The sequence below is a fragment of the Aquarana catesbeiana genome, linkage group LG03 (genome assembly GCF_042186555.1).
Source record: "Aquarana catesbeiana isolate 2022-GZ linkage group LG03, ASM4218655v1, whole genome shotgun sequence".
NCBI lineage: Eukaryota > Metazoa > Chordata > Amphibia > Anura > Ranidae > Aquarana > Aquarana catesbeiana.
The window spans coordinates 388,343,969-388,361,610 of NC_133326.1; positions in this window are offsets into that span (position 1 = coordinate 388,343,969).

A 17,642-nucleotide genomic window follows, 5' to 3' on the forward strand; every position below is an offset into this window, starting at 1 on the left:
AAAAGGCACATAGCGGAGGAGAGTAAAACAAATCCCAAGAAATTCTTTAAGTATATATAAATATAATAGTAAAAGAGGGAGGTCAGATCATATTGGCCCCATAAAGAATGATAAAAGGAATGTGGTTACAAAGGATGGAGAGATGGCGAAGGTATTGAATCTATTCTTCTCCTCAGTCTTTACAAGGGAAACGGGGGGCTTCAGTAACCAAAACTGCAATGTTTATCCTCATGACACATCACAGGAAGCACCCTCATGGCTAACAGAGGATAGAATTAGGAATAGACTTAAAAAACTTAACATTAATAAGTCACCGGGACCAGATAGCTTGCACCCAAGGGTTCTTAAGGAGCTCAGTCAAGTAATTGCCAGACCATTGTTTCTAAATTTTATGAACAGTCTACTGACTGGAATTGTACCAGCTGATTGAAGAAAAGCCAATGTAGCACCAATATTTAAAAAAGGACCACGATATATCCCTGGGAACCAGTTAGCCTAACTTCAATAGTTTGTAAGCTCTTGGAGGGGATGATAAGGGGGCTATATACAAGATTTTAGTAATGAAAATGGTATCATTAGCAGTAATCAGCATGGATTCATGAAAAATCTTTCTTGCAAACCAATCTATTAACCTTCTATGAGAAGGTGAGCTGGCATCTAGATAAAGGAAGGCCTGTAGACGTGGTGTATCTGGATTCTTCAAAGGCATTTGATACCGTTCCCCATAAACGTTTATGGTTCAAACTAAGGTCTGTCAGCATTGACCATAGGGTGAGTACATGGATTGAAAACTGGCTATAGGGGCGAGTTCAGAGGGCAGTGATAAATGGAGAGTACCAATCCTATTTTATTTTTTAATCAAAAGGTTTTTATTGTTCATAAGACAAACAATATATGCAAAAAATGAGACACAGTACACTGTATTCAGACATTGGAATAGCCTGTCCACTAGTCCTAATTTCACCAGCAAATATATACATTACACATTTTGCTCACATTCCCTTCATGCAAATTACATTCAGTGTATTCCATAACATGTACCAATCCTACCCCTGCCTCCCATTCCCCTTCCCTCACACTCCCTTATTCATCCAGCATACAATCGGCGAACCATCAGGATGACTCCCAATATAGTGTCAAAATTTACACGTCTCTCAACAGCCTCATCTGTACCAGTTCCATGGGGCTTATAACTGTTGTAGCAAGCCATGCAAGCCATGCATCCCATAATCTCTCAAATTTCTCAGTGTTCCCCCTGTGCTGATATATGTATCTTTCCAATATGAGTGTTTTACCCATGTGTTGTATCCATGTTTTTACCTTGGGCGGTATAGCTGATTTCCAGCTCAGAAGTATGGTTTTCCTTGCCTGAAACAGTGATCTGTCAAATGCCACTCTTGTCCCCTCCTCTGCTATCACCCCCCCTCCCCAAAACTCCAAGCAGGCAGCTTAATGGTTCCAAAAGGACGCTGGTCTGGAACACCCGATTCAGCGTATCCAGGACCCCCATCCAAAATCTGTGGAGTTTGGGGCAATGCCAGAGGAGGTGAATCAGATTCCCAGGCACCGTTTTACATCTAACAAAAAACAAGAGATACAAAGAATTCTTCAATGAGGAACAAGCATGGTTAGCAAAAATATAAATGTTTAATATAGAAAATTAATTATATGAAATAATACCACATATACACCAGATAGAGTCATGAATAGACAATAAATGAACCAATACCAACTAATACCAATTAAAATTGACAACGTTGTCGGGAACAAAAAGCACAACATGCAGATGGCCACCACTACACATACATACACATGAAATTGGCCAGCTGGACTTTTAAAGTCTCTAATAAGTTGAGGCTGGATAGGAGTAGAAAGCCAATAAATAACAGTGTATGGCCTTAAATGGGAAGGAGTCCGCAGTATACACTGCCAATAGCAAGCCCAGATATGACTGCAGATGGATAGACACACTTTGTTGATGGTAGCACTGACAAGTGGAGGTCAACTGTGGCAAATAACATGCATAAACAGCTATGTCAGTGCTAAGCAAGGGTGCAGGGGATGATGGTGCACCTATGTGGCTATGGAAGTATAACAACAGCGTGTAAGAGGGAGCGATCTCACCAAGCCATGGAAATCCAGATACTGCAAGTAAGTGGGGCAGTCCAATCCTCCATGGATTTGATCATCATCTGGTCAGGATAGAATGGCCGATAAGTCCAGACAGGTAGACGCCCGCCAGGTAAGTGGAAGTGAGGGGATAGAGTGGCGTGTCACCTGTTAGCGGGGTAGAGCGCAATGATATCCTGGTTACTTGCTGGTTCCGTGCTGCGGGGCAATCACCGGACGTTCGACCGGGCTTGAGTGACTTCAGCAGTGGCGAATCAAATCCCAGGGGCTAGTGGGTGGATCTGCACGGGTGCTACAACGGGCGTGATGGCGTCATGCTGACGCGTTTCATCCGTAAAGGATTTCCTCAGAGCAAGCCATTTAAGGCCATACACTGTTATTTATTGGCTTTCTACTCCTATCCAGCCTCAACTTATTAGAGACTTTAAAAGTCCAGCTGGCCAATTTCATGTGTATGTATGTGTAGTGGTGGCCATCTGCATGTTGTGCTTTTTGTTCCCGACAACGTTGTCAATTTTAATTGGTATTAGTTGGTATTGGTTCATTTATTGTCTATTCATGACTCTATCTGGTGTATATGTGGTATTATTTCATATAATTAATTTTCTATATTAAACATTTATATTTTTGCTAACCATGCTTGTTCCTCATTGAAGAATTCTTTGTATCTCTTGTTTTTTGTTATGCTCTCTAATTCAGAGGAACACATCCACTTATTATAATTTGGATGTCAGCAGTTATTAGCATATGTAAGCAGTCTCTATGTGGGTGATTCCCCTTCTGTTTACAGCTATTAGTTATCTAAGCAAAGTGTTAGTTTCATTATTTCTTTTGTTGTTTTACCGTTTTACATCTATTACACATTGGGTCTGATGCCCTGCCCATTTTGTAGAGCTTCACAAGGGTGTAGTGCACTCTCAGTAATATGTATAGTTGGGACACCTTTTGTGACACATTTAGGGAACATGTATTTTTACCGCCTGCAGTGCCTCCTCCCATAATTCCCCTGCAATAGGCCCCAAGTCTGCCTCCCATTGAGTCACTGCTTTCATGGGATGCCCCTCCAGGAATGATGAGAGCAGCATGTTGTAGCATTGGGAGATTATACCCTTTGTGTCAGATGCGTCTTGCAGCAGAGAGAAGATCATGTGCATCCCCTTGTGCTCTAACAGCATGTTTTAGTTGTAGGTAGTAGAATAGCATATTGGACGGTATTGCGTACCGTATTTATCGGCGTATAACACACACTTTTTTCCCCTTAAAATCAGGGGAAAATCGCGGGTGCGTGTTATACGCCGATCCCCGCTGACTGTGAGCGGAGGAGCGAGTGCCGCCAACATTCATACATAGCAAAGTGTACTCGGCTAGGTTTGGCTAGCTCCGGTCACAGTCACGCCCAGTCCCGCCCTAAGATGGACATAACACAGGGACTGGGCGTGATTGTGAGCGGAGCTAGCCGAACCTAGCCGAGTACACTCGGCTATGTATGAATGTCCGCGGCACTCGGCTCCGCCCACAGGACTACGAGAGGAGCCGAAAGCAGCCGAGAGCCGCCGAGAGACACAGGAATGGCTCTGTGTCTCTCGGCGGCACCATATTTAAAAACTGCAGTGACACTACAAGGCTGCAGTGTCACTGGGCAAGGCTGCAAATGACACAACAAGGCTGCAGATGACACTGAAAGGCTGCAGATGACACTGAAAGGCTGCAAATGACACTACAAGGCTGCAAATGACAATGAAAGGCTGCAAATGACACTACAAGGATGCAAATGACACTACAAGGCTGCAGATGGACACTGATAAGGCTGCATTGATGGGCATTTAAATGTAAGTTTTTTCCTTAAAAAGTTTTTTTCCTTAAAATTCCCTCCTAAACTTGGGGTGCATGTTATACGCCGGCGCGTGTTATACGCCGATAAATACGGTATTTAGATTGAAAGTCACTAAAAGAAAGGAGGGTCCCATTATGAAAGACATGTCTCAAGTGTGTTATACCCAGGAGGCGCCACTTGGGCCCCTGCTGGATCTTGGCTAGCTCAGTGTATGAGTTGTTTCCCCATAGTGGCCTATATACCATGTACCCCTTCACATTCTGAAACTGTTTAGGTTTGTTCCACACCTTCTGAAGGAATGAGTATGTGGGCATTCTCTTATTGGGTTTTTGAAACTGCTGGGCCTCTAGTCCCTCGGGGACCGACTCGGCTCCCGAGCCAAGCAACATGACCTGGCTGATGAGCTCACAGGCAAGGGTGTCATGACTCCTATCAGGTACTGTAGCTGTTCAGCCAGATAGTATATCCAAGGGTTGGGTATTGCAAGCCCCCCCCCCCCCCCGGGTATAGCAGCTGTTCCAGTTTAATCCTGGGGGGTTTGGTGTGCCATAATAATAGTCTGAAAAGAGAGTTGACCACTCTGAATATTTTCAGAGTAAGAACTACCGGTGTGTTGTGAAGCAAGACCAATCCTATTTAATTTATTCATAAACTACCTGCAGGATGGGATAAGCAGCTCAATCTCAGTACTTGCATATTTTAAGCTAAGCAGGGCAATAATTTCTCTGCAGGATGTGGAAACCTTGAAGATCTAAACAAATTAATGGTGTTGGCAAATACATGGCAAATGAGGTTTAATGTAGAAAAATGTAAAATAATGCATATGGGTAGCAAAAATATAAATGCAATCTACTCATTAGGGGGAGAACCTCTGGGTGAATTTAGGATGGAAAAGGACCTGGGGGTCCTAGTAGATGACAGGCTCAGCAATGGCATGCAATGCCAAGCTGCTGCAAGCAAAGCCAACAGAATATTTGCATGCATTAGAAAGGGGATTAACTCCAGCAATAAAATGATAATTCTCCCACTCTACAAGACTCTGGCCTGGCTGCACCTGGAGTATTCCAGTTCTGGGCACCAGTCCTCAGGAGGGTTGTGCTGGAACTGGAGAGAATCCAGAGAAGGGAAACAAAGCTAATAAAGGGACTGGAGCAGCGGTTCTCAACCTGGGGGTCGCGACCCCCTGGGGGGTCGATTGCCGATTCGCCAGGGGGTCGCGAATGCTGGCCGAGACGGACCCGAAGTTACTGCCAGAGTCTGTCAATCTCGGCCAGTGAGATGTCACTTCCTGGAGAGGAGAGATCGCACGGAAGTGACATTCCATCGCCGCCATCTTGGTACTCTCGTCCGCAGTAAGGCTACACTTAGAAGTCGGCAAGCGGACATCTTTTTACACCCACCGAAGTCCGCTTGCTGCGGACGAGTGTACCAAGAGGGCGGAGAAGAAACGTCACTTGCAGAAGCTGAAGAACACCTGTGATTTTTGGTAAGTCAGACACAGTAATTATAAAAGCATTTTGCACTGTGTGTCACCAGGGCAATCAAGACATAGATTTTTTAAAAGTAAATGCTGACATGACAAAAATTTTTTTATTATGGAACAATACATATTATTACTATATAAATGTCCCAGTTGGTTCCTCAAAAGTGGTTAATCCATGCCAGTGCTAGATGCATGTTTGGGTGCTATACACTTTGTATCTAGCATTGGCACGGAATAACCACTTTTGAGGAACCAACCGGGACGTTTATATATAAATCAGTGGTGGGGGCGCAAACAAACTGAAAAAAATCTGGAAAAAAAACCCATTAAAACGCCGCCACTGTGCCATTAAACGCAGCCACTGTGCCCATCAATTGTTGCCACTGTGCCATCAAATGGAGCCACTGTGCCCATCAATTGTCGCCACTGTGCCAGCAAACGCTGCCACTGTGCCATCAAATGCAGCCACTGTGCCCTTTAATTGTAGCCACTGTGCCCATCAATTGTCACCACTCTGCCAGCAAACATTACCACTGTGCAGCCACTGTGCTCATCAATTGTCACCACTGTGCCCATCAATTGTCACCACTGTGCCAGCAAACACTGCCACTGTGCCATCAAACGCAGCCACTGTGCCCTTTAATTGTTGCCACTGTGCCAAACGCAGCCACTGTGCCCATCAATTGTCGCCACTGTGCCAGCAAATGTCGCCACTGTGCAGCCACTGTGCCCATCAATTGTCGCCACTGTGCCAGCAAACGCCACCACTGTGCCATCAAACGCGACCAACGAAAATAATTTTACTGGTAGGGGTCCCCACAACTTGGGAAATTTTATCAAGGGGTCACGGCACTAGTTGAGAACCACTGGACTGGAGGATCTTAGTTATGAGGAAAGATTATGAGCATTGGACTTATTCTCTCTGGAGATGAGACGCTTGAGAGGGGACATGATTTCAATGTATAAATACCGTACTGGTGACCCCGCAATAGAGATACAACTTTTCCATGAAAGGTAAATTAAAAAGACACACGGACATTCAGTAAAATTAGAAGAGAAGCGTTTTAACCTTAAACTGAGTAGAGGGTTCTTTCCTGTAAGAGCGGTAAATAATTCTCTTCCACAAGCAGTGGTTTCAGCAGGGAGCATGGATAATTTAAAAAAACTATTAGATAGGCACCTGAGTGACCACAACATACAGGGATATACAATGTAATACTGACATAAAAGCACACACATAAGTTGGATTTGATGGACTTGTGTCTCTTTACAACCTCACCTACTATGTAGCTATGTAACTATGTAAGGTATTCTTGTCCAGCAAAGACTGTGTGACTACTTTAAACAACCAGTAGGGGTGTGTGTGTGTGTGTGTGGGGGGGGAGTACTTAGGTTCCCTTTTCTTTTGGAGAAGACTATTTTAATGTGTATCGGTGGGGAAATTATTATTATTATTATTATTATACAGGATTTATATAGCGCCGACAGTTTACGCAGCGCTTTACAACATTAGGGCAGACAGTACAAGTACAATACAGTTCAATACAGGAGGAATCAGAGGGCCCTGCTCCTTAGAGCTTACAATCTAGGAGGGAGGGTCAAGTTATACAAAAGGGTAATAGCTGTGGGGGATGAGCTAATGGAGAAAATAGTGGAGTTGTTAGATGGAGGCAGGATAGGCTTCTCTGAAGAGGAAAGTTTTCAGGGATCGCCTAAAAGTGGATAAAGTTGGAGACAGTCTAACAGATTGGGGTAGGGAATTCCAGAGGATGGGCGAGGCTCGGGAGAAGTCCTGGAGGCGGATATGGGAGGAGGTGATGAGGGAGCTAGAGAGCAAGAGGTCTTGGGAGGAACGGAGATGGCGATTAGGTTGGTATTTTGAGACTAGGTTAGTGATGTAGCTGGGGGCAGAGTTGTGGATGGCTTTGTAACTTATTCTTAGTATTTTGAATTTAATTCGTTGGGCGAGTGGTAGCCAATGGAGGGATTGGCAGAGAGGGGTAGCAGACACTGAGCGGTTTGTAAGGTGGATGAGTCTGGCAGCAGCATTCATGATGGACTGAAGGGGGGATAGTCTGTTTAAAGGTAAGCCAATGAGGAGTGAGTTGCAGTAGTCAAGACGAGAGATAACCAGGGAGTGAATCAGGAGCTTTGTGGTTTCATTGGTTAGAAAGGGACGTAGTTTAGAGATGTTGCGGAGGTTGAGGCGGCAAGCTTTGGAAAGTGATTGGATGTGGGGCTGAAAGGAGAGTTCAGAATCTAGGATAACACCTAGCACCCTGACATGTGGGGATGGGTGGATGGTTTTGCCATTGCTCTTGACAGAGAAGTCAGGGGAAGGGGCACGTGGGAGATGAAATATTATAAGCTTGGTTTTGGACAAGTTGAGTTTGAGTAAGTGGTGTGACATCCATACAGATATGTCGGTTAGTAAGTTAGTGATGCGTGAGGAGACTGATGGAGTGAGTTGAGGGGTGGAGAGATAGATTTGTGTGTCATCAGCATAGAAATGATATTGAAACCCGTGAGAGGCTATCAGCTGACCCAGGGAAGAGGTGTAGATTGAAAATAAAAGAGGTCCAAGAACAGAACCTTGGGGGACCCTGACAGAGAAGGGAAGAGGAGTGGAGGAAGTAGAATTGTAAGTGACACTGAAGGTGCATTGGGATAGGTAGGATGAGAGCCACTGAAGAGCACAGTCACGGAGACCGACGGAGTAAAGTTTTTTGAGGAGGAGGGGGTGGTCAACCGTGTCAAAGGCAGCTGAAAGATCGAGAATTAGGAGTACAGAATAGTGTACATTGGTTTTTGCAGTTAGTAGGTCATTTGTGAGTTTTAAAAGAGCAGTTTCTGTGAAGTGTTGAGGGCAAAATCCAGATTGAAGGGGATCAAGAAGGTTGTTTTTAATGAGGTGGTCACTCAGTTGGTTGTAAACCAGCCGTTCAAGAAGTTTAGAGGAAAAGGGGAGCAAGGAGATTGGGCGTAGGCTGTTAAGATTGGTAGGGTCCAAGGACGGCTTTTTGAGTATGGGGGTGACCAGTGCATGTTTTAGAGCATCGGGGAAGATGCCAGAGGTGAGGGAGAGATTGAAGATGTGGGTTAGAGAGTGTAGGATGGGGTCAGAGGGTGACCGTAGCATTTGAGAGGGAATAGGGTCCAGGGGACAGGTGGTTAGGTGGGCGATAGAAAGGAGTTTAGCAACTTCATCTGTAGTAGTAGATTTGAATAGGGGGAGTGTCAGTTGTACCTGTTGACATGGGGTCTTAGCTGGGGGAGATACCTGTAGAATGGAGATTTCATCACGGATTGTATCAAACTTGTTTTTGAAGTGATTAGCGATTTCCTGGGCAGTGAGTAAGTCAGTGGGTGGAGGCGGTGGAGGACAAAGTAGAGAGTTGAAGGTAGAGAAGAGTTTACGGGGATTGGATGAGAAGGTGTTAATAAGAGTTGTAAAATAGGTTTGCTTGGCAGTGTGGAGGAAAGAATAGTATTTTTGGAGGGCAGATTTGTATTGGTTGAAGTCTTCGAGAGACTTAGTCTTGTGCCACAGACGCTCAAGAGCGCGACTACGTTTTTTGAGAATTTTAGTGTCATCTATTTGCCAGGGTTGTAGGGGTCGAGGCCTGATTCTGCGTGTAGTGAGGGGAGCGAGCTTGTCCAGGGTGAAGGACAGAGATTTATTGTAGATGAAATAAGAGGGTTCTTTGAAATAACACAGGAAGTGTACACAAGACAAAGACAGCTCTGAATATCTGACAAGATCAACAGGGTTTTTGGACTTATCAAACAGATACTATACTTCCTGTGGTAGGAAATAAATGTTTCTTGGTGAGGTTTACATACACTTTAAACAGATTTATTTATCTTAGTTTCAAAAAACATATAGCTTCTCTGTAAACATTTTCCTTTTTTCTGAGGTTAAGGACTAAAAATTCAAAATGCATGTCAGTATTTAATTTAATCAGCTAAATATGAAACCTTGTATATGGATATTTTAAACTCACCACTTGCAGCCATGCAGTGATGTATTACTACTAAGTGATGTACTATACTTGCTACTATGCCATGAATAGCCTGTAATGATTTGCTAGTCAGAACACCTATACTGCTGCATTAGGTCAAAGGAGGGCTATCCTCCCTCTCTGTTTCATATGGATCAATAAGATGTTTTACTGATTGCAGCAGTTTATGCTTAGCCTTCATATTGCCCCACTGTACTTTGCAAACAATGTGTCATTTAAGCACCCAAAGAAAATTAAAGTGATTGTAAAGGAAAAATGTTTATTTAAAAAAAATAAAAAAAACTTACCTGCTTTGTGCAGTGATTTTGCACAGAACAGCCCTGATCCTTCTCTTCTTCGGCCCCTCCCCAAAATAGATGGAAAGTAAAAGTAAAATCATAAAAGTATGATTTTGTACATAAGACACAGAGGGTGCAGTTCAGCCCTAAGCTGAAATAAAATAAAATGCATGAAGGTAAAAAAAACCTTTAGCCTTTACAACCACTTTAAGATTTTACAAATATGAATTTATATAAAAAATGCCTTTAAAAAAATTTAACAGAACAAATAATGTTCTAGATAGATAGATAGATAGATAGATAGATAGATAGATAGATAGATAGATAGATAGATAGATAGATAGATAGATAGATAGATAGACACAATGCATGCTTAGTGCAATACAGAGCACTACTGCGGTATATGAATGAGTACCTAAAGGCTCTTTTTCTTTTCTTTTTTTAAAATAGTGTTTGCTGTAAATTATTAAAGAGTTTGCAGGAACAAAGACAATTACCTTTGTTGTTGGTTTTTTTTTTTTTAATTTGGCTGTTTTGTTTAATTAGAGATCACATACAGTGCAGCAAGCAACCATTTTATGTGCCGCCAAGTCGTGACAAGATGCCTCCCTGCTTGATACATTTTCCAATATTTCACTTTGAGACCTTAAAATACAATTAATAGGGAACAGAAGATGTAAAGAAAATTGGTTTTACTACATGGTTTACTGATTCTGTCAACAAGAACATACCAGAATTATTACAGCAACACTGCTATTTAATCTATAGTAAACAATGGAACACCAGTTTCTTGGCTGTTCAAGTGCAACTGGCAGAACAACTATAAAAAGATCAAAATTGTAGTTACTTCCAATGGGAAAATGGCAGTCTAATAATGAAATGTTGTTTGTTTTGCTATGTAGCAGCTACATGTTTTACGTGTTCTTTTTTTAAACTATTACCCAGATACCAAAAACAATTCAATAAAAATAAAATAAAAAAATATCAGCCCTGCTGGTCAAGTAACAGAAATATTTTATTGTATTCTGATTTAAGATAAAAACAGAGGTCTCGGTGAAAAACATTTGCAAATATATGTGAATACTGCACAGTATGTCAAGTCACTTCAGTATCCTGCAGTTCTACTTCAATCTATGAAGACCTACATGCACCAAAAAATAACAAAAACACAAAAAAATGCATAGATAATCACTTTTTGTGCAATCAGCAATCAAGCAATGCCCTATTTCTTAAACACAAATTAGCACCATGACTGGAGTCGGTTCACTGGGGATAAGGATCAGCATAAAAAATGGTTAAAAAAAATAGCAGAAAGGCAGGGGTGAAGTGGTGGTGTGATTTTAGGGTCAGGTCTTTGGTAGGGAAAAGAAAAACTGAGAGGTTTCGATGTCACATCGTTCCCCTGACTGGTCACCTCAGTCTGCACGGTTTCAGAAGAAGAACAAGTCCTGCCCCCCCTGCTGTATGAAATTTGTTGATCTGACTTGTTTTAAAAAAATAATAATTGCCAAAGGCAATAAGGAGAAAAAAGATACAAATTTGTAAAACAAAAAACAAAAACAAAAAAAACAAGTCGACATGGTTTTTGTAGTTTGTTCCCTTGTCTGGCACATTAATATGAGTGGGTCTAGGCAACACTTTTTTCCCCCCTAATTGTTTTCTTATGGCTGCTCTTTCATTCCATTTCTAATAGCAGAATTCATTGTTGGTTACAGTGGCATAAGTTTGTTGTGATGTATTCCTCGTCACAACTGGCAGTTATCTTTTTTGTGGGCTGAGGTGGCTGATAGAGTTGGTGGAATTGCTAGCAGGAAGCCCAAGTGAGCCTCCCCGCCTAACCTGGATGGCTGGGGGCTGAATTGTCTCCTGACAAGGAAGGAGTTTTTGAGAGATGCCACTCAGCACTGCAAAAGGGATTTCTGGAGTTGGATAATTTTTGATTGTTCATCATTTGCATGTAGCACCCTGGAGTTTAGGCAGGGTTGTGCCTAAATTTACATGCCAGGAGTAGTTACCTTGGCTAATTGTTAGGAATCAATTGATTTCTCCCTAAGTCTGGCATTGCTGCACTTTTCTCTTCTGCCGCTGGGTGGCCAAGGTACCTGGTGGCATTAGATACAAAAAGGGCGATGCACGGTCAGATTATGTGTATATGGGGCATCTCAGCCAATGGGCAGGGGTTTTATTGAATCTTTTGGCCTGCTGGGAGAACTTATATATTTGGGTGAGGTCAGGTGATCAGTGTTCTGGGCCACCTGGAGGGCTGTCTGGGTGGAGGTATATTGTATTGCCCGGGCTGCTAGGCCGGAGTTTGGGCTTAACCTGGGCACATCTGGCTGCTATGCTGTCTGAGGGCCTATCCAGAAGCAAGAGAGCAGCACAGGGTTGGCATTGAGGCTTGCAGTCCAACCAGAAGTGACAGTTATGCTGGCCGGAGAACCTGTCATGGTCGGAGGTAGAGGGGAAGGTGACGCCACTAAGGGGCCAACCACCTTATTTAACAGGGACCACTGTGAGTAGCTGAAGCAAGTACCGAAGCTGTATTCTCACCAACCGAGAATGGTGAAGAATTGGGAAACTTCAGTGGGTATCAAGCCAGGGACCCAGCCAGCAGAGCAGCCTTGTGAGTCAAGCCAGGGACCGAGCAGGACAGTGGGATGAAGTTTGAGAAGTATCTTGAATGCCAAGCTAGGGACCAAGCAGATAGGCGGGGGGGTGACACTTGAGGAAGATACTACCGTATCTCCCTTGGAGGAGCTCAAGGGATTCAGTGGCAGTGAATCGTCTAGTCTAGTAAGAGACTGGGAGCTCAGTGGGCTGAAGAACTACAAGAAGTGATTGTAGTGGAAGTGAAGGAACTGTTAAATACTATTGCCATAGGAGACAGCATTCCTACACATGCAGATGTGGCGTCTCGCTGGATGCCTTTCCCTGCATGGTTGTCCTCCTGTTGAAGTCTTGGAGTCTGCCAATTAATCTTGCAACTACCTAAGAGTGTCCTGGCCCTAGCCCTCTCTCCCAAAGTTCTGTTAAACTAAATAAAATCTCTTTTTGCATTCAAGGAAGTGTCTGTCGCCCAATGACTCTAACTACTTTGCACCCACTATGCTTTACAACCCACCATATACAGAAGGATGTCAGCTATCTCTGGCCCTGGAGGTTCTCATTGGACCGAAGGAGGCCGGGGACCTTGGTACATGCAGATATCAAGCTGTGGTCGATACCTAATCAGGTATCAACTAAGCATGTACAATACCAAGCATTTGCGCAAGTATCAGTACTCGCCCAAATGTTCCCGATACTGAAATCTTTAAGGTGTGATTTGTGTCAATACAAAATAAATGAGCACAAATGACACTTCAAAGAATCGCATGTGATTTGAACAGGAATGCAGTGCAATCCTGTCCGAATGCAATGCAATTCCTGTGTGTGTGTGTGTGTGTGTGTGTAGAATTATAGAAAACGAAAAGCAGTAGGCAGTATAAAAACTTTTAGCACTTACAGTACATATCTGGCTACATGCAAAAAAATCTACATAGGTGTCCCAGTGCGCCGATTATAGGAAATCACGGCCACTGGAGGTACTCACAGGGCTGGAGGAGATGTGGAGGCGGTCTGCCCCCAAGCTGACATCACTTCCGCCCTATACCCACGGGATCCCGTAACTTCTCCTCCAGCCCTGTGAGCAGCTCCAGCGGCCCTGATTCTCTATCATCAGCGGACCGGGACAACTATATAGATTATTTTGCATGTGGCCAGATACAGAATGTATTATGAGTTCTAACATTTTTTAAACTGCCCACTAGATGGCGCTTTTCCCTCTCTAAACACACACAGGAGCAGTTAGGGAAATCGCATGCAATTCAGACAGGAACCACACCACCTTCCTGTTCAAATCGTATGTGATTCTTTGCAGTGCAATTTGCACCAATTTTTTTGTATTATTGCAATTCGCACAGCAAAGTATCAGTACTCGGTATTGGCGAGTACTTGACCAAAAGTATCGGTACTTGTACGTGCCGATAAAAAAACGGTATCGTTGCAACCCTAATATCAACCCATTTGAAAACAATTGCCTTGTTGCTGGTGTGGTTATTTAGAGTTAATTCTGGTAAAAGAGAGAGAAGTGAACAGAGGTCCAGTCATGGATCTTCAGGTGTATTGGCAAGAGTTGTCACCACGGATTCAATCTTTTGTAACCTTTCAGTGTTTTATAACTAAAGAAGAAGTCCAGATTAAGATAGCAAATATACAGTACATGTACATTATACATTGCAGTGCAATAAATATGTTCAAATATATTGAAACTAAAAATGTGTGTAACTGCTTAGTATGCAAATGAGTTCTCCCAACAAACTCAATGTTTGCTGTATGCACAGCACAATCTTGTGACAAAAGAAAGATAATTATTTTTTCTAGGTAAACCAGGAATGCCTGGTTTCATGGGATGTGCAGAGAAAGAAGGAGAACAAAAAACACATGCTACATTTATTTGTGACTTTTTGCGTTTGAGGGACTGTTAGAGCCATGTGTATCTCATTAGTATATTTTTTACACAGACAGGATGTTACTCCAAGATTCAGCTTATTCACAGTATCTCATAGGGTATGGTTCTATGCAAACTGCTAGTCAAGTTGACCAAGGCAAAACTGACACACACAAACGTTCTTTTCTACTTTATGTAAAATGGAGGGAAATCTAAGATGGAGTCAGTTGTTTATACATTCTCTTACAATCCCCTCTTAAGTCATGAACATAACTTACTTTCTCTCCATGGTAACATAAATGAGCTTTCTTATCATAGTACATGCTAAGTCTTCAGGATGATAAATACAATTAGTTATGATCCATCTAGTTAGGAACACTATGAGAGAGATTAGGAACAGGAGGCAAAATGCCTTCCCAGAAGTCTGTGGTGCAATAAGCGAGGTCATCTTGTTCAGAGACTTTTTCACCTGCTTCACTCTCTTTTTGAGGATTTATTTCACCTCCTTTATCCTTGGCTTGCTTCTTAGGTGTTTGGTTCACTTCACATGACTGGCATGAATCCAGGACTGTTGTTCCTCGGTAAGGATTGAGGTACATGTGACTGCGATCACAGTGGTTGGGGGGTCCGAACGGGTACTCTTGCTTCTTAGTACGATTCAGCTGTTGGACCATCACTATGTCTCCTACGTGGAAAGGGTGTGTAGGTTCCTGTGAAGAGAAATGAGAGGTGCGAGCAACATTTTCTTCAACTCTGTCCAGAGTTTCAATGAGTTTCATAATATACTCTCCCTGTATTACTTCTAGGTCCCCTCTTCCTAACATAAGTAGTTGTCTGGCCCACAGGGTGTGAAATGGCCTACCCATAAGGACCTCAAATGGAGAGTATCCTGTTTTCTTAGGGGTCATTCTTAGGGGTCATTCTTATTTCGGCCAATACTGCTAGTAGGACTTTCTGCCACTTATTATATGTGTCTCCTGTTGCTTTTCTTATTTTATCTTTAATGGTTCTTTGCATTCTCTCAACAATACCTGAACTCTGCGGGTGGTAAGGTATATGAAATTTACAATCAATTTTAAGTGCTTTCACTAAATCTTGGCACACTTTTGAAATAAAGGCAGGACCATTGTCAGAATCTATTTGGAGCAGGAATCCTCATCTAGAGATAATTTCCTGCATGAGGATTTTTACAATTGTTTGTGCATCTTCTTTTGTGGTTACAAATGCTTCTGTCCATCTTGAGAACATGTCTACTATCACAAGTAAATATTCCTGTCTTTTACCTAACTTAGGCATATGGGAGAAGTCAATCTGTAAATGTGTAAAAGGTGTGGATGGATATGTAAGGTGTTCATGTTTTGCCTTGTGTGGATTTCTTGGATTGTTTCGGATGCATGTGATGCATCTGGCAACATATGATTTGACCAAAGAGGGAAGACCGAGGATAAATAAATCATTGTCCAATAATTCACACGTGACCTGCCAGCCTCTGTGCCCTACCCCATGATACTGAGAAATAAATAAAGGTGCAATAGCTACAGGTATACATGGTCTTCCCTCTTGACAGACAAGTCCAGTATCTGGGCTTTTCTGCACTCCTGCAATATTCCACTGTTTAATACAGTATCTGTGTCTGTAGCATATGTCTGAAGATCTGACAAGGTTTGGTCTAACAGGGGCATTTCAGGTGCAAGTGATGGCATTTATACGGTAGCTTCCTGTTTAGAAGCTGCTTCCTTTGCTGCTTTATCAGCTAAGGCATTTCCTTCTGAAACATCATCTTTATTTGGTGTATGTGCCTTGCAGTGGAAGATAGCTATAGAGCGAGGCAATTTAATCACTTCCAAAAGGCTGTTGAATGTGAAATTGATTTGCCATCTGCTGCTATGTACCCTCTTTTTAACCAGATAATACCAAAATCATGGCATACACGAAAGCGTATTTAGAATCAGTATAAATGTTCACATCTTGTCCTCTTATAAGGGCAATCAGTTCTGCAGCCTGTGCTGATTGAAATGGTACTGGGTTTGCTTCGAGCACTACATCAGGCAACTGGACTACAAAATATCCTGCATGATATGTGTTGTCATTTGGTCTAGAACAAGAAACATCAACAAAAATATTTTGTGCCTCAGGGATTGCAGTGGAAGACATATCTACACGTGGAGATGTGTCCTGGTGGATTATTTCAAGGAACTACCTCATCCTCTTCTCCTTTTAAACCTAGTAACACATTGAGGGTCGGGGCTGAGCCTGAAGTGGGTGAAGCATATTTTATTTTGGGATTTGGATTTGAGAGGAAAATAACATTGTATCCAGTCAATCTTTGGGCTGACATATGTTGGGCATGAATATTTTTCAACAAAATTGATACATTATGAGTAGTATGTAAGGTGGCTGGATGTCCTAGAGTAAAAGAAGTAGCCATTTCTACTACCATAGCACAGGATGCCAAAGCTCTGAGACATGCCGGCATACTCTGTACCGGCATTGGCACTACTCTTGAAAAAAATGCAATAGGGTGGAGTTTTTCTCCGTGTTCCTGTGCCAGGACTCCTGCCATTGTTTTACAATTGTCCCTGGCAAACAAGTGAAACATCATGCCATAATTGGGCAATTCGAGGCCAGGGACCATTACCATTGCTGTCTTAAGGTACACAAATTCATCACACATTTCATCTGTCCATTTTACACAATCTGGCATGTCTGAGTCTGTGGCTTGCCTCAGGAGGTTATCATAGAAAGAGCAGTCAGGTATTCATTGGCGGAAGTAACCAATCATATCAAGAAAAGATAGCATATCTTTCTTTGTCAGTGGGCGGGGCAGACCCACGAGACACTGTCTCTTTTTTCTCCCTTTGTGAGGGTGAAACCAAGGTATTCAACAGTCTTTTGACACCATTGCAATTTCTTTTTAGAGACTTTGTGACCATTTTCTGCTAACCAGTACAATAAATCTTTACCATCCTCTCTGCTGGCAACCTGGCTCAGACTCATCAACATACTGTAATAGGACTGAACCATGGCAGGGAGTCCAGGACTGCAGGGTAGCCTGGAGTACAACTAAATGGGCTACAGGGGAGTCTACATACCCTTGGGGCATTCTGCACCAGGTCATCTGGCGATTTCTAAAACAAAATGCAAGATTAGGCTGTGTCTCTTCGTCCACCGAGATGCTAAGAAATGCATTTGCTAAATCAATTACTGTGAAATACTCTGCATTGGATGGTATGGAAGTCAGGAGTGATGGCACATCAGGTATTATAGGTGCTATGGGCACTACAATATTATTTATGGCCCTAAGGTCTTGAACAAACCTATAACTGCCATCTGGCTTTGTGACTGGATTTATAGGAGTGTTGTAAGGTGAAATTGTTTCCTTTAAAATTCCTTGTTTAAGGAAATCTTC